At 38.9% G+C, this 19,340-nt stretch overlaps 1 protein-coding gene across 2 annotated transcripts in view; it reads right to left on the reverse strand.

The window, feature by feature from the left end:
- Positions 1–10,702: 10,702 nt before the first annotated feature.
- The window catches only part of LOC144043857 (uncharacterized), a 34,683-nt gene continuing 26,045 nt past the window's right edge, over positions 10,703–19,340 (reverse strand). Inside the window, exon 6 of one of the 2 annotated variants that reach the window (XM_077557890.1) lies at positions 10,703–14,347. The gene's annotated coding sequence lies outside the window, so the exon portion shown is untranslated. Of the gene's footprint in view, positions 14,352–19,340 lie in introns of both variants that reach the window. The other variant, XM_077557889.1, reaches the window with a different exon arrangement.

Here is a 19,340-nt window from a genome sequence, read left to right on the forward strand (position 1 = left end):
TTCTGAATTCCTCAGATTGAATTCGCAGACGAAGACGGCCGAGTGGAAGTTTTGCGTATGTTGTGAGACTTCCCCCCGTTGAGGCGTAAAAGCATCCGCGCTGATTGGAGGCAGGACTGAACAGGTTAGTGGGAGCCGCGAAGGTGAAAAACTGGCTTCATCACTTCGAGTCGGAATTGTTGGATGTGAGTCAGCACAGAGGCAGAAACCAGAAGCAAATTGAGGGCAAATATTTTCTACATGTCTGAGTGTATGCGTGCGTGCGTGCGGGTCCTCCACGTTGTAGTTTTATTTCCGTCAAGGAAAACAAGCGCCAATTAGGCTTCAAGCTGCGAGCTGCGCTGTGTCGTTAAAGTTTATTTCTCGCCCATCTGGTCTCGTATTTCAACTTATAGTGCGCAATTACTGTACCTTTTCCGTACAGTGCTTGTTTACATCGCTTTTTTTTTTTAAAATGAGACAGAGGCACGCACGTTCATTAAGCGTCACATACTTTACAAAATGCAGTCCCCAAAATAAGCTCAATTGTTTGTTTTTTTGAAGACTATCTTCGTCAATAAATCAAAATATCTATGTGACAAATAACAATGTAGTGTAATTAATGTTCTGCTGTATATAGCTGTTTCTGGTTGCGGTCTTTAAAAGAAAAGAAGTTCTGTAATGACCACATTATTTCGTATAACAACAAAGCTAATGATGTCTCACGACTCTTGGACTGTTCAGTGAACCCCCATTTATCACGGGGGGGGGGGGGGGGGGGATACGTACCAGACCCGAACATGTGATAGCAGAAGAGCCTACGAAGAGTATTTTTTCATAATTTCCCAAATCCCACATGCTTTAAACTCATTAAAACATACTTCAATTTATTATAAGACACTTAAAAAAAAAAAAAAAAGCATTCCTTATACGCCTGCGTGTTCTCTCACTGTCAAGAAGTTGTAGAACATCACTTTGAGGAAATAAGACTTTCGCCAAATACGATTCTAAACACGCTTGCTTCAAGCGTTTTATTTGTTCCCAGTTGAAGCTTAGTGTCAAACTGACACATACTATACAATTGGAATGAAAACGCCAACGTCCGTTAGCTTAATGCTAATCAATGAAGCGAAATGCCACAAACCTTCAAACCGCTGCAGTTTAACACACATGGAGCAGCGATGCATACAAACAGAGCATACAACAATCCTCAGACATTTACTTGATGTGCTTTGTGAGGAACAAACACTATTAATCGAGATTAGTTCTTTGCCTCGTCTTCTTGCTCTTCGTTATTCTTATACACTTTGTGTTTTCAGGGAGATTAAGGATGTTTGATGCCAATTTTTCCCCACATCGATACTAGTACTCAACTTTTGAGTAGCCACTGATACCAAGTACCGATACCACCAGTGTTTTATTTTTTTTTTATAAATAACATTTCTCCCCAAAACCAATGACAGCTAAGTTTATAGTAAGCTCTATATATCCCAAAAACACATTTCCCCTTAAAATTGCATGAAATGAATAGCAATATGTAATTTTCTGTTGCAAGTACTAATACCTTGAAATAAGGCCTTGTATCAGTCCGATATTGACACCTGGTAAATCGCTGTAAAAAATATATATATATAAAAAAAAAAAAGGGTAATATTGACTTGAAAAACCTAGCAACGTTTTTTTTCACTCATAAATTCTAAGTATAGTAGTACAAGTAGTACAACTCTCGTAAAATTTACTTAGGGTTAGGGTTCTTTCTGAGTGAAAAAAAAAACCTACTAGTTTACAAATTTTTTTGGGCGTATTCTAAGGTAATAAAACAAACTAAAACACAGCTCCACATTTATTCAATTTTTTTCCACGTGTACAAATTATTCCTAAATTTGGTGAAAATGTCTCATTTGCATTCAGAAAAAAAAAAAAAATTAAACTACTAGTAAATATTCTTTTTTTTTTTTGTTATCGATATTCGCCCATCTCTAATAAAACCCCATAAAAATGAGCCTTAATAGAAGCGTGTTGCTATCACAAGTACTACTACATATTGCACATTTTCAGCTCTTCAAACATGATCTTGAAAACCGTCCGTAAGGTTATGCAGAAATCTCAAGTATGACTGACGGATCCCGCACATTGCTAATTGCATCAAATCATTTGTTCCGACTGAACTCCAAACAAATTGCTCTGGCTCTCACTTGGCTGTTTACAACTTCTCCGATCTTGTCCAGGGGTGGGGGGCCCGAGATTGCGCAAGGCTTTGACTGGCGGGGGGGACCGGCCACAGAAAGAGTTCCTGGGAGGAGGGAGAAGTGCCTCCAGCCGGCCCCCGCACGCAGATGGATCCTTCACCTTGGCTGAAGAGGAGCCAGTCATCTCGGATCTCCTGCACGCTGTGACGACAAGGCGCTAAAAGATGACGCGGTGCCGTGGATGGAGAAGTCCATCGATGACCCGGCGGGGGGGCGGCGCCCTTCCTGACCCGCTGTACGCGCACCCCTGCACGTCATCCGGTAAGTTACGTTTGTGTCAGCATGTTGCCACGGTGATTCTGTGACAGCCTTGGAGATGATCAGGAGCTGTTTTTCTGTTTTCTGGCCGCTGCTGAGAGCCGTCATTTGTCACGCCGTGTTTGCTGTGACAACACTGGCTCATGTTGGATGGCTTTTTCATACCGTGTTGCTTTCACCTGCCAGCTGGTTGGCTCGGCGCAGGGTGGGTCGATGTAACCTGGAGTCAACATTTACGGGGTTGAATTTAGGGTTTATTTGAAAGGGAAGCACAAGTGGGAGGATGCTGGAAGTGTTAGTGAAGTGGAGGCAGGAAGTCTTCCAGTGGGGCGCTCGTCTATTGGCTGAAAGCCGACATGCTGTTCTTTGAAATGGATTGTGCCGGTTTTAGTCGGACCGGTGAACTAGTAGCACATAGGCTAAAGGAAAGAACTAGTGCGTGAATATTGTTCAATTGTATTTAATTTTATAGAGTAAGTCGACCCCCAAAATTTTCTTTACAATAATATGTTCTATGCGGCCTCACAAGTATAAACAAAGTATTCTGATTAATATTTCATTTGTGGTTTTATGGAGTTATGAAGCAAAATCCAGCCGTTTTTATCCATCTCAGGGGGGCAGCCATTTTGTCACATGCTGTCGACTGAAAATTACATCACAGTTACGCAGGTAATGACCAATCCCAGCTCAGCTTCAGAAAACATGTGAGCCGTGTTTAACCCTTGCCTTTGATAAAAAAAAATTACAATGAAATGAAAAAAATAAAATAAAATAATTAAAAATATCTCCACATTTCCCACTTTTTACGCATCCAAAAAACAAAAACAAAATCAAAAAATATATTTTTAATCCACAATGCTCCCCTTTTATTCAAAACAAAAAACATATCATATCTTGAAATATCTAAGTTGTGCAACTCATTTGCTTTTCATCCAATTATTAACTTGGGGTGGAAGGTGGGACTGCTAATTTGAAAACTACAACAACAACAAAAATCAGTTTTCTGCTCATGCACTCTAAAAAGAAGAAATATTATGTCTTGTAAGTATTATATTTTTGATTTAACATTGCAAAATATCTCTCTACGTTTGAGTTATTCCTTGTATCATGCTAAAATCAAAATAATTCAACTTTTTTTAAATTCCTATTTACATTGTCAAACATTAAAAAAATATTAGTGCTATACCTTTTTGTGTGTGCGTATTCGAAGGTAAAAAACAAACTAAAAACCAGCTCCACATTTTTTCAATTTTTTCCACGTGTATTTATACTAAAATACAAAAGTATTATTCTTTTTTACAAATTATTCCTAAATTTGGTGAAAATATCTCATTACATTCATTAAAAATAAAATTAAAAAAATGAAATAATACTATAATATAATAATCCCCACATTTTTCAATTTTTGCAAGTTTTTTAAATCCACATAAAATAATATTTTCCACCCCTAAAATGAAAAAGGCAAAAAAAATATTTCCATATTTTTTTTCTTTATTTTCCTTTTTGTCACAATTTAAAAGCAAAATCTCAAATGTCCCATAATTTCTTCCTTAAACCGTTTGGGGAAAAAATACATTACAAAATAACTTTACATTTTAAAAATAACTAAAAAAATTTTTACATTACATTTTTTTCCACCTTTCCTTTTATCCATGCTAAACATCAAAACGGCGTGCAAAATGTTTACTTCCCTCTGCATTAAGACCACACAGAATTTACCAAAACCCATTTGACCTTTTAAGGCCACTGTACTTCTTGTCCATGTCACCGTGTTTTTTTTTTTTTAAATTGTCTATGAATTCACATGCATTTTTCATCATAATGTGACTGTTAGCGGCAAAAAGAAACTACAGAGGCTCAAAACAAATGAATGATCTACTTTTCATTGGATAACAATAGTCAAGTGTTGCTCTCTCTCTTCCTCTCACTTCTATGCACACACATGGAGAGCAGCAGACACACACTGTCCGATTGCCGCGAAGGGATCAGGCGCACTTGAAGTGTCTTAATCTTGATGTGTTTTGACAGAGCAGAATTCACTGAAGTGTGGCTTCATTCTCACATGAAACTGTTTTGATCGTGTACCGAGCTGCTGGCTGTGAGCCTAACGTGACCCTTTCTTTTGAATTTCGAACCCTTGGCGATGTGATTTTTTTCCTCTCTCTCCTCTCTTCTCTCACACCTCCGTGTCCTTGTGCGGAATGTCCTTGTTTGTGTTTTGGGTGTCATTTGTCAGGATTTGGCCTCTTTAGAATGAAGAAAAAAGGCACCTGGCTGACTCAGTTCAGTCCGTGACTGACTCAGTGACCCACTGACTCACACTCATGTGCATGCAATGTGTCACGCCTGAGGAACACAGGCGAGGCTGCGCCGCCGCGCTCGCATTCCACTTGATGTCGTCTCCGCTTTGACGCGAATTAACATATGTGGCGCGTCGCCAGCAGGCAACATGTCGTGAATCGTCATTATTTTGTGGACCCCACAAGTTGCTTGCATTTAACGTAATGTGAGTGGTTAATTCTGAATACAGGCACATTCCAGCTATGAGGGTGTGCACACTTTTGCAATCACATTTAAGTTGTTTATTTTTACCTCCAAGAAAAAAAGGTTTGAAATCATTTATCTTGGTTTCATTTTTTTTCTCACAAAAACCTGCTATTAGAACAGGGGTGTGTAGACTTTTTCTATCAATTTATTTTATGAGCTGCATGTGGAGGGCGCTCTAACTTTTGGGTCCACAAAATCTACTTGGACCCCATTTGGGACGCAGACCCGACATGAGAGTGACAACTCTCTCAGACTTCTCACACTCGCTGCTGCAGCTTTTACTTCCTGCGGTCATAGGTCACGGGGGGTCGCCGGCCCCGCTGCGGGTCAGCGACAGCCAGCTAGCGTGCTTCGGGATGATGTGTCGTCTGGTTTGTTTTAACTGGCGCGGGGCTTTACGAGACGTTTGTTACTATTAAGTGTTGTTTTGCTCGTTGGGCCAGTTGGGGGCTTGCAATGAAAACGACAAAATGACTTAGCATTATTACGACTTTTAATAGAAAGTGCCTGGTAAATGTATTTATTTTTAAAAGGGAAGACAAGTCCAACATTTTGTTTTATGTGGCCATATTAGTCTAAACAACAGTATTTTAATTATTAAATATTAAAGGGGATCTCACTAGTTTAAACATGACATTCTGATTAATATTACATTTGTAGAATAAGAGTTAAGCAGCAAAATCCAGCCATTTTTATCCATCTCAGGGGGCGGCCATTTTGCCACTTGCTGTCGACTGAAGATGACATCACAGTTTCCCAGGGCTCAGGCAACACCAATCACAGCTCATCTGTTTTCTAAAGCTGAGCTGTGATTGGTTGTTGCCTGAGCCCTGTCGACAGCAAGTGGCAAAATGGCCGCCCTCTGAGATGGATAAAAACGGCTGGATTTTGTTTCGTAACTCATTTTCCACAAATGTAATATTAATCAGAATGAACATATGTTTAGACTAGGGAGATCACATATAACATATTATTGTCAATAAATGTTTAAGATTGACTTCCACTTTAAGCAGGAAAATCCAGCCGTTTTTATCCATCTCAAGTGGCGGACATTTTGTCACTTGCTTTCGACTTAAAATGAGTTTACAGCGCTCAAGGCCTCAGCTTGTGAATGTCACATGACCGAACACAGAAAACAGGTGAGCCGTGATTGGTCGTTGCCTGAGCCCGTAGGCACTGTGAAGTCATGACAGCACGTGGCAAAATGGCCGCCCCCAATAAAAACGGTTGCATAATTTATGTGTTAATCAGAATCGGTGTTATAATAAGTTTTGAATTTTTTATTACAGTTATTTTTTATTTCATTTTGAGTTGCTGTTTTTTTTTTTTTTAAATCCCATTACTACTGTATGGCAGCAACACAAAGAGGCTGAAATCTGATTGGACCCCCCCAAAAAACTAAAAAAATCGAGCATTGCAGCCAAATGAAATACTACAAAATGAAGACTGATGGGAATAATTGAATACAATTTCTCGGGGTATTCGACTTTAACATGTAGGAAGGTCTCAGCCAACCTCAGAACTGTGTAGCATACGTGCTAACCGCCATGAATGAATATTTCAATAAACAGCCCAATACAGCTTCTTTCAATTCAGCAGTCTTTTTCTACTCCCACACTGACCACAAGAAAACTTCATTTCCAACCTCTCGGGTTGCATAATCATCCGCAACTGGGGAACCTTTTGGAAACACACCGAAAGGGAAGTCAAGTTCAATTATTTGAGCACCTTATTAAATATTATTACGAGCGCTCATGACCAAGACGTGATATATTTCTGCAGACAGGTGCCTGACTGAGTCCACCGGTGGGGGATTTTCTTGGCCATCCCCCTATAAATGTGTGGAATTTCCATCGGTTTTGCATGTAAGATTTATAGCAGCAGTGGACGTTTGAGTTACAGAGATTGCCACGTCGCTTGAAAACTTGCCAACATTTCCTGTCAGTAATACATCCATTTTGTTCTAGCGCTCGCCCTCATTAGGGCGGTGGACGACTTGTAGCCGATTTCAGCGGACTTTGAGATGTAATGTAATGGAGTACAAATATGATTGCCGCCGAACAGTGGGAAAGAATCCAGTCTCACTCCATTCGTCAACATTTTTTATTCTTTACTAGCTCATTCACTGCCATTGACGGCTATAGACGTCAAAAATTCATTTGAATGATTTCTATTAGTTAATTTTTTCCCCCCACTTTTGTTAACAAGAGTATGAAAACAAATATTGTATATTTAGACCAGATATAAAATTTGTGATTAATCATGAGTTAACTATTGAAGTCATGCGATTAATTACAAATAAAAAATGTAATCGCCTGACACTCTAAATTTAATAATCTTTTCTTTAAAAAAAATAAAAAATTAAAAAAAGAAAATATTGTTAAAAATAAGTTTTTTTTGAAAAGAAAATATTAAAAAAGAAAAGAAAATATTGTTAAAAATAAGTTTTTTGAAAAAACAACAACGATTATTTTAAAAAAGAAAAGATTATTACAAATTAGGTTGTCAGGCGATTAAATTTTTTAATTGTAATTAATCACATGACTTCAATAGTTAACTCACGATTAATCACAAATTTGATATCTGTTCTAAATGTACAATAAAAACTTTTTTCTAGGTTTTCATACTCTTTTTAAAAGTGGAAAAAAATACAGAAATAGTTAAAATGAATTTTTGACGTCTAAAGCCGTCAATGGCAGTGAATGAGCTAGAATAATATATTTTTGTTCATCTATCTATGCCAGTGACGTATTGTGACAGGCGGAGCAGTTAAATGGTCTTCCATAAGATTCCTGTCTGTGCCGTGAGATTTATTGGAATGTAAAAATAAATGCCTTGCTTCAGTAAAGGTTTAGAAACGCTCACTGGCTTAGAGACAGAAATTTTGTCTTATGCAGTCGGTTCCACATTTGACGCCATCCTGTATGAACCCCGAGAAATATACTTTTAGCAGCCAATGCTGTATGTTTAATGTTTGAATACATTTAAGCAAACTTATATGAATACATAAACAAAAACAAACCAGAGGTGTGGACTTAAATCATGTGACTTGGACACGAGTCATGAATTTGATGACTTTAGACCCGACTTGAAAAAATGTTAAAAGACTTGCAACTCGACTTGGACTTGACCAACAATGACTTGTGACTTCACTCGGACTTGAGCCCTTTTGACTTGAAAAGACTTGCTTCTTCCACCAAAACAAAAAGATTAAAATGTATGTTAACGAGTAAGTTCCTCTTCCTCGCTAGCTGGCCAGTCAGACATGTCAGGGAAGCCGCAAAGCCGCAAACACACCCCGCCTACGCTAAAGCAAACTTCAAAATAAAGCTGACCAAAGAATACATTGACACCGATGCAATAGCCTTGGTGGATTTTATTTTGAAGTCTGCCTGCATGGTGGCGTGACCGCTAGCTTAACTACTTCCCTTTGACATTTTGGCTTGCATTATTGACGTTTTTATTGAAATGACATATTTTCTACCACCATTATCATAATGCCACCCCCGAAAGTATATTAAATAGCGAATTTAGGACGCGAAGAAACCGCAAGTTAATTACGCCGTCATTGCACGATACGGTACAAGTCCGCCGTTCGTGGCTAGTAGCTAACTGTTAGCGTTAGCATGGAGTGCCTGGCTGGCAACAGTAGTTTGACATCTTGGCTTGCTTGCTTTTCTTATTGTGGACCTACGCTACTTTGTAATCCACTTTCCCTGTTTAAACGACGGGAATGTGCCTTAAATTGCACTTAGATTTATTTTTCATTATTAAAAATAAATAAATAGAACTTTGCCTTCCTTTATAGTTATTTGATAAAGCACTAGCTTTAAAAAAAAAAAAACTAAACAAAAAACATTAAAAATGTCCAATATGGCCATTTGGATTTTAGGAAAACAACTTCAAGTGCATTACAAGTGCAATATAACATAAGGCAGAATACTTTCACCTTGTTATTTTATACATGGACCATGTATAAAATAATGATGTATCTTACCTTATATTGCACTTAAAATTGTGTTCCTAAATCCTAATGGTCATATTAGACATTTTGAGTTTATATACTGTATATATTTTTTAATTTAATGGACAAAAGCATTTAATACAATAAATTAAGACAAAGTTCTATTTATCTGATTTCATTTTTTTTTTTTTAAACAATCCGATCTGTGACTTTTGTGATCAGTAGCACCACTAGTTGTTTGGGTACAAAAACTATGAGGTGGTCAACAAAAAAATGAATTGCAGTCGATTGGATCACTGACGGAGAGGCGACAACTTCAAAACTTTGTTCAACATCTGAAGTTGCACAAAGAACGGTAAGTAAGCAAATGTTAGTTGTTTATCGGCTAATTATTGTTGCTAGCTGCGTAGTTAATGAGACACAAACAGAAATCTGTTGCACCATTCTTGTTTTTTTGTGTATTGTTTGGAAAAGATTAAAAAAAAAAAAGAAGTAAAGTAGTAATGTAAAGTAGTAATCGATGCCGGACGCAAAACGCGTTTTTTTCCCTCGAATAAATTCATCAAGTGAAGTCCAAAGACATTTTCTCCATTGACATAATAAAACATGTTATTGAGTAATTTGGATAGAAGACATAAGGGGCAATAATGAGATTAATAGTCATTGATACTGGACTGTGAGACAAAATGATACATCACAATATCAAAACCACTCAGAAGACCTCCACCAAGGCCAAACAAAAGTGGGGGGAAAAATATGCGCAGGTTTGTTTGGCAGTCTGACTAACAGGCAGGCGTTGCCGTTGTGATTGATGTCATTGTGATTAATGTCGTGACGGCCTGAAAATACATTCCTGCATCTGTGTGGATTTTGTATTCTTTACCGTACAGTAGGGCTTTAATCTTTCAACAATCAATTATTTTATCGATTACTCTGTTAATCCCCCCCACACACACACACACTGATGACACTGACACTCAATCACTGTTAGGCACTTTAGAGCAAGCCATGCTAAGCTAAGTTAGCTAGCTGTAACTCACACAAAACAAGTTTAAGAGTGCACAACGATCAGGGTTGGGAGGGTTACTTTTAAAATGGATTTCGATACAATTACAAGACGGATGGATAGACAGACAGATAGACAGACAGACAGATACATAGATAGATAGATAACTAGCTGTCCAGAAAGCTAGCTATTTAGCTAGCACGCTAGCTAGCATGCAAGATAGATAGATAGATAGACAGATAGATGGATGGATGGATGGATAGATAGATGTGAATGATTTAAAGAGTGAATTGGTGGGAGGAAGATTTGTTTGGAAGGTGTAACTCACATTATGGCTGTAGGCTAGCGGGCTAGCTAGCAAGAAGCTAAAGCGCGTAGCATGCCGCTGGACTCTCTCTCTCTCTCTCTCTCTCTCTCTCTCTCTCTCTCTCTCTCTCTCTCTCTCTCTCTCCTCTCTCTCTCTCTCTCTCTCTCTCTCTCTCTCTCTCTCTCTCTCTCTCTCTCTCTCTCTCTCTCTCTCTCTCTCTCTCTCTCTCTCTCTCTCTCTCTCTCTCTCTTCGTACAAATTGTAATCCCTTGAAGTAATCCCCATTTATAATAAATATACCTGTAATCTGATTACATGTTTTTCCTGAAGGAATATTAAATCACTATATTAAGTGTAATCTTTGCGTGTCCAAAATAATTGTATTCAGGATCTGATGAAGAAGTTTTCCTGCAAGAATTTATTTAGAGGCCTCTAAAGACACAGTCAGAATATCACATCAGAATGCAACGTGATGATTCCAAGTGTGTGACAATTTACAGAACATCGACACATTTATACAAAAAAACTAAAAGGTTCCTCCTCCTGGCTCATGATTGAACAAAGGGCAGACATGTCATCTCCTAGATTGAACAAAGGTGTAAGGTTGATGGTAAACAGACATCTTTATACAGTTCCCCTTCTTGATTGGGGGAACAGAAGTAATCAAAATCTGACCCCAGACCTTCAGTCCCTAAATGACAAGAGACTCTGACACATCATGCACATTGCCCCTCTAACAGCATTTGAGGGTACAAAGATCAAATTAAGTTCACAAAATCATTACTCCACTGTATTCTATTAAACACTCATGATTATATCACATTGATATGCCTATAAGTAAATTCAAAAACAGTAAAACATCAAATTGAAAATATTAAATGTCTTCAGTCCTACCATTGAACTTCTATAAGTTCAAAAACCGGACATTTAATCCCACAATAGTCTAGAGAGAAAGTCCAGCGTGGATCTTGATCGTCGCAAAATGAAGCAATGTTTATGTGTGGAGTTCAGAAAATAAGAATAGCAGGTGAGAGAGAGAGAGAAAGAGAGAGAGAAAGATAGATGGGCTTAGCAGTCAAAATTCAGTTTGATTCATTAAAAAATTCAGTGGAAGGGGCATAATAAATGTGAGGCATAACACTATGTGATGTGGTTAAGTGTCACGACGCAATAGCAGATGTGTCCGTCCCTCGAAGCCATCTCCTGATGAAGGTCTTGTTGAATGAAAAGTGCGTTCGACAGTTGGTCAAAATTTTTTAAGAAGAGGCGTTTGTCAGCCTCTTTCCGAACCCTGGCTCACTGCCAGAGATCGCAGGAAAGGTCACGGGACTTCATTCCCAGTGTGACTCAATCCTTGTGAATTGATGAAAAGGGGATTTGAGTGATTTCCCCCTTTCAAACAGCAGATTGACATTTGATCAGCTTTTCCAACTGTGTCAATCCGTGCCCAGGGAAAAGGCACTCCAATGAATCTTCTTTCCTCTGCGTCCTTGGGCAGCTTGTCAGGTAGACACTGGAACCGGGTGTGGTGGGATCCGTTAGATGGCTCCAATTGGTGTGGACGCAGATCAGCAGCTTAGTCAACCCCCTCAGTCGGTTTCAATTGATGTGATTTGATGAGCCTGGGACCTCGTGGCTCACGTGGTGGATGTGACCCCCACCATTATGATCAGCAAACCAATCTGTGTGCAAAATCATTTTCATTTAGTCACTCATAACATATAGTCTTCATTCTTTACTTTGAAAAGAGCACCTGGTAATTTTTAGCAAATGTTAATTGTTTAAGTTCTGTAGGTCCTGAAACATGCTGTTGGACACGGAAAAAGTTATTTTTGTTGTGGCATTCAAACAGAATCCGTTTAATGACATTTGTACATTCAATGGCATAATAATGAAAGTCTTGTTGCCATTGAAACTTTATGAGGCCAATTGTTTAATATTTCTATTTTTCTTTAATGTCCTTGAGATCAGAGATAATATATGTTTTAATCAATGCCTTTTCTATATCTTATGAAGTTTTGTTTTTTCAAGTGGGTTTGTCTGATCCAATCATCCTAGGAAACCCTTATGATGGTAGATAATGATTAATCAAATATTTTACCATGATATTTACTGTTGTAGATTTTAGCATAAATGTGCTCTTTGTTGTACATCAAATTTCTGTATTTTTAATGCTGGTTTCTTATTATAGCAGTGTAAATCATTTAAAAACAACATCATCTTAACTCAGAACTATTCATGTCCGGCCGGGCCATGAACAGTCTGAGAAGAGATTTATACTCATACCTTAAATAAACACTGCAGTTCATTTTTAACAACTTGTCTCATGAAAAAATGTCACCCAGGTGTGTCAATGTTCCTTCCACACCTAAATGGCATATTCCATGGGCTCTAGAAATTATACTTTTCAATCGTTTCTGAAATGGAACATACTTACCGTATTTCTGCTATAAGGGTCGTCTTTTGTCATCTTTGTAGAACTTACTTTTCCTCCCATGGTCAAAACCTCCAATTCTCCGCTCCATTCTTTGCCTGTAAATTCCTCACACCAAACTTCATTCTCACATCAGACTTCCTTTTGATACACCGACAGACCAGTCATTCTCACATCAGACAGACCAGTCATTCTCACATCAGACAGACCAATCATTCTCACATCAGACTTCCTTTTCAACAAACTCAGACAGACCAATCATTCCCCCATCTGATAAAGATCAATTTTGATCATTTCAGACCTGAATGTGAAAACTGCAGCCGCTTCCAAATTGCTGCTTCAAAGAGGAAAAACAGACACCTTGTGTCCTGTAGATTAAAAAACAACCAAATTGTGACAATTTGGCCAACACCAGAACTATAAAAAGATCTCCAGCTGAGCTAGCCAGGAGCCATCAAAACAAAAGCCTTTGAGGCAAGAGTTTGTAATATAAATTTGAATCCTGTTCAGGTAACTTAAAGTGGAAAAAACAACTCAAGCAGATGTAAATTAAGATACTGCAGCGGAGGACTTTTAGGGTCAGGAAGAGAAGAATTATTATTATTATTATTATTATTATTATTATTATTTTATTTATTTTTTTTAAACAACCCCATTAATCTATTGCAGGTCACAAATCTTCCAAATATCTGCCATCTCAACTAGTAAAAGAAACGAGTTATAATCAGAAAAACAAAACAAAATCCCTACTTTAAACCAACCAAAAAGTATTCTTAAAATGCCAACTAACCTCACCTCTTCTACAGAGTAGTGGGGGCTTGTAAAAACACAGCAGGGAACTTTGCCTTTGTGCATTCCCCGTGGAATCCAAAGATCAGTGCTGTTGAGCTTAATCAAAATTAAAAATTTAACCAGCAAATTTGCCGTAAGTGTTCCATATCTGAGTCCACTCTGAGAAGCCAAAGTTATAAAAGAGAAATGGGGAAAAAAATAGAAGGCCAAATTCAACAAGCATCGAACAACGGAAAATATAGTATTTAAGGATTAGAATGAATTTTGTACTACCCTAATTCACATAAACTGTTCTCAATTTCCGAAAATGTGTTGCTATAGATCACATCTCCTTTCTGACATAGTACAGAGTGCAAATGTCTACAAACAGAATACAACATACGACCTCAGGCACCAAACTCAGATGATTCCAGAACTTTGAGTCCACAACTGTAGTTCATATTCCTTCCTGTCCTTGTCGATAGCAGTTTATGCAGGGCAAAGTTCAAAGCGGGCACTGGGCTTTGTGTACTGGAGTTCTCAGGAAAAGTTCATCATGGCAGAATCGATGATTATCCTGTCGGCTCAAAAAGTTGCTGGACATTATGCTCAAACAATGCATAAGAGTCATTGAACAGTCACAGGACGAGCGGATTTACAGTGTACCATCCTTTTCGCAGTCCGTGTGGTCACTTCCCCCCCGAAAGTGACCATTGTTCAGTTCGCCGTCCACTCTGAACATCAAGCATAGCAGGAGAATGCTGTTCATTCCATTTTCAGCACTTTTCGGTTGAGTCACCCAAGTGAAACACCTTTCAGTCAAAGATTGAACCTGCCTCAAATTTAAGAAAATGTGACAGCTGTCAGTCTGGCCACTTGGATGGAAGTCCTTTCCAGACTTCTAGAATGGGACTCAGATAAAGACAAAGGTTAAATCATTTTCACACTTACGAATAAGTTATCAGAGATGCAGGGGAAATATAAAATCAAAAATGAAAAGTCTATTTCAATTAAAATTTGGTTTTATTACTTATTCAACTATATTAAAATTTGGTTTTATTACTCATTCAACTATAAAAACACAGATCTGATTTTAAAAATAATATGATAGTGGCCTGTAGTTAACACCTAGACCTCTATATCCTTCCGCATAACAGGAACAATTTGATTTTAATAGATTAGCCTTGGGACGACCCCTGCTATTCACACACACAACAGACTACAAGTCTCCCAAATGGAGACAATGGAAGAGAGGACTAAACGTATCACACCCCCCTGTCCTTTTTTTATCTAGTTTAATTTAATTTTAACAGACAACAGTACAAATCACCACCTTCTTAAAACAGCAGCTCACGGCCCCCATCCTTTCAAAATATGCAGATTTCCTGCTACCATTCTTTTTCACCCTTTTTTTAGGACAAAGAAACTGGAGAGAGAGAAAATTTTTCCACCTCTTTTCCATTGAAATCTACTCTTTTCCTCTTCCTACAAAACGCCATTCATATACATCCTATCTTATCTCGCTCATTTTTGGAGACACAAAATACCTGCCTTCCAACAAACTCAGTCCTTCTTTCACTTACTGTAACTTCAGTTTCCTCTCCCTTGTCATAAAGGCATTGAGGAGAAAAAACACAAAAACAAGAAGAAATCAAATCCCCCCTTTAAACTCACAATTCACACATGCTTCACATATTCATAGTTTCAACAAACACTCACACAACACACACTTCTCAACTTAATTCAGTGGCGTCTCAGTTGTTGAACCACAGACGAACACAAACCTCTCCGAAGTGCGCACTCATTTGTAAAATACACCGTTTATTCGTCTAATAATAACTTCACCACGTACTTATAGCTCAAATGTCGACTTATTCGCGCACAATCCATCGCAACGTTACGGCTGCGACACAGACACGTCGCGCACATTGTAAGACAACCAACGAAAAACCGCGTGGCCACAACACACCATGGAGCTTAACAAACAAACAAACAAACGCGTTCACTCAACAATTCATTTCTAAGCCAAGAGCTCTCGCTTGGTTCAAATTTTCCCCCCGGGTCATCTTTCACAGTCAACACTTCATCCAATTTATGTTCCAATTTCTTAACAGATGCGGCTGCCCGCAGCTAACTCATCCTTAGCCTTAAAAACAGATTCGCACGGTAGCATCTTACCAAAAATTCATCTCCTGCGCAAAACTCGTACGCTGTCAGAGCCGCTAGCTTAGCATCAGTTTCCTCATTCTCAAAATCACTTAACATCGTCATCTGCGCACCGTCTAACTTTTCTTCCATTCGAAGAAACTTATAGAAGTGTTTTTCACGGAGGTAATCAGCGTCTGGCGCTGTTTACACAATCAAATTCCACAAACACACCACACTTTACAACGGTGAGAACCAACCACTATCACAATTCGTGCGCATTCATACATTTAAAAGAGTTTCATACTTACGTTGACGCCGTGGTGGAAATGCGTCCAGCATCATGAACTCACTGTTCGCTTAGCGACCAATTCTGACTCTCGACCGGAAGTCTATGCAAACCTCCTTAGTTACGGTCAATTTTTTCCGTCCATAATATGTAGTAATTAGTCGTTTTTAATATTTATAAAGTCAGTGACGTCTCACTTATTATACTACGATATAACAGATCAAAAGTATTCTCATTAATCCCCCCAAAAAAAATATATTTCTTTTTTTTTTTTTTTTTTCAGACAAACACAAACAAGACGAAAACGAAACAGATATTAAATACCTTTTGCGCGACTTCAACAAATATATCCGGATCTTCACGGGCGGCTTAAACCACACAGCTCTCGAACGTAACAATGTACGGACGGCTAATATTACACCACACACCGTTAATATACGGGTGTTCAACACAGCAGACGCCTTGTGTGATCAACACAGGCCGCTTAAAGCACAAAACACACAACAGCACTCACTTAAGTGTGATCAACACTTAGCGGCTAATAACACAACTACAATCAACCCAACAGCCAATCCCCCGTGGTACTCAATGTCACATGCCGTTTTAAACGGCGAAGCGCTTCGACTTGACGTCACTTCCGTAAACACGGGGCATTTCCTATGCGCGACTTAATATTTTCCCGGCTTCTTATTTAACACAACAGACACTCACCGAGGAATTATGTCCCTCGGTTCAGTAACTCCACACAGCACACACCTTGTTACCACACAGGCGGCTAATCCACTCCGCACTCCCAGTATCTTATATACTGACGGCTTATTCATACGAAGAAATAAAAACACAACCTATTCCACCGCGGAAAAAACTCCCATGCATGGTTCAATGTCGTAGTAATTTTCAAAATCGAGGACTTTCCGTCCCACCGTAAGAAATACTACTACAACCCCCTACTTGTTCACAGATCCCAAATACAACTTAGCACAGACGAAATGCAACTGTATTGATCCCAAACAACCAGAATTTCTCTACGTGGATAAACTGTCCACTCACCTTGTTAATATTTTTGCGCTTTAGAAATCCGGTGTTCAGGATCAATCACAGCTGTTGAAAAACGTCTCAATAAGTCCACGTCGGCGTCACCATTTTGAAGGAATATTAAATCACTATATTAAGTGTAATCTTTGCATGTCCAAAATAATTGTATTCAGGATCTGATGAAGAAGTTTTCCTGCAAGAATTTATTTAGAGGCCTCTAAAGACACAGTCAGAATATCACATCAGAATGCAACGTGATGATTCCAAGTGTGTGACAATTTACAGAACATCGACACATTTATACAAAAAAACTAAAAGGTTCCTCCTCCTGGCTCATGATTGAACAAAGGGCAGACATGTCATCTCCTAGATTGAACAAAGGTGTAAGGTTGATGGTAAACAGACATCTTTATACAGTTCCCCTTCTTGATTGGGGGAACAGAAGTAATCAAAATCTGACCCCAGACCTTCAGTCCCTAAATGACAAGAGACTCTGACACATCATGCACATTGCCCCTCTAACAGCATTTGAGGGTACAAAGATCAAATTAAGTTCACAAAATCATTACTCCACTGTATTCTATTAAACACTCATGATTATATCACATTGATATGCCTATAAGTAAATTCAAAAACAGTAAAACATCAAATTGAAAATATTAAATGTCTTCATTCCCTGCAACTGTAAGGGAATACAGTTACATTTTTGGGGGAATCTGATTACGTAATGGCGGTACATGTATTCCGTTACTCCCCAAGCCTGACAACGATTTAGTGAAAGATCAGGCTTTTTGTCCCTGTAAAGTGGGAGGGACGCACTGTGACAAGGCTACTTGATGGTAGGATAGCTTATACTGTATTACATTTAGTGATTACTTCCTTTTTTTAAATCTTTTTTTTTTTTTATAGTTTAAACTAGTGACCCATGCAAACCCTGTGCATTAGCATCATAATTTCGCTGGATGTCTCAGCAACAAAGGTTAGCGCTGATTTTTCTGATCGCCCCCCCGCTCTAATACAGTATACATGATATACACTTGAGGTCCGGGTCAGGACCAACTCATGGCACCCACCATCATTCACTTGTAAATAAAGGTCAAGTATGTGTATCATTTCTTTCTCCCGTAGGCCACTGTCACAAACTGTACGCATATATTAGGGAATGCATTGTTGCCCTCCAAATAGTAGTAGCAATTTCACACACACACACACACACACACACACACTCACACACACTCACACACACACACACACACACACACACACACACACACACACACACACACACACACACACACACACACACAAAATGTTTTCCTAACCTATTTGCTGGTTAGCTATGGATATGAAGCAGATTGGGTTATTTGGACCCAAGTTTGGTTCAATTATTTGGATCTAGCAAATTTTAACTACGGCTAGCCTGATAAACCAGTAAGCAATTTATTTGTAGCTTTAACTCATCAGAATGGGTAGTTTTGACCTCTTGTTGGATCAAAATCTCATCCTCAACCCAATGGACTGCGTCTAAACAACCCAGCATTGGCTTGGCCCCTTTTGAACCCAGGACTGGGTTAGCTATTTCACCCAATTTGGGTTACTTTTGACCCATTCTTTCCAAAATATCCTATTTACACAACTACCAACAAATGTTGTGAAAAAGAAATGCGCCAAACATTTTGAGGTTCGACCCTTGCCCTGAGAAACCCTTTGCGACGGAACCCCTGTGAATTTGAATCGAAGATCCCCGTTGTATAGAACGCCAACGGTGACAAAGTTCAGAAGCACACTTCCCTAATAACCTTGATGACATCAAATATACATCCATTAAAATGATGGACGGTGTTGGGGGGGCTATAATGAGATAGCGGCATGCTCGGGGGCCTGATGTAAGGGAGATTGATTACGCAACGCGGAGTGCCACAGGGCAACTTCAATCTGGAAGCGCTTAAAGTTCGCGGCGAGCCGCGCCGATGACTTGAGGGCAAATTGAAGGAGGCATGATCTGACAAAAAGGAATTCCAATTTGTTCAATGGATACCTCGGGACAAACGATTCCCATGCGGTCGCCGGAGACCTCCTCGCCTTTCGTGGCGCTGGACAATCTTGACGAAGAATGCCGAGGGAAATGATTGCCCTTCTGCCAAAGCTCTGATCTGGAGTTGTTTAGTTGTTGTGGAGCACTTTGTCTTCTTCAAGTTCAAACGGCTTCAATCATTTCGAGCAAGGCAGCAGTTTAATCCTTTCGGAACATGAAATGAACTCCCGTCTTTATCGTGAGATCTCCTTCCTTAGAACAGCTTTTCCGAAAAATACTGAAGAATGTTAACTAGAGTGTTTTTTTGTTTTTTTTAATACA

Source organism: Vanacampus margaritifer, chromosome 2, assembly GCF_051991255.1.
Source record: "Vanacampus margaritifer isolate UIUO_Vmar chromosome 2, RoL_Vmar_1.0, whole genome shotgun sequence".
NCBI classification, from domain to species: Eukaryota; Metazoa; Chordata; class Actinopteri; order Syngnathiformes; family Syngnathidae; genus Vanacampus; species Vanacampus margaritifer.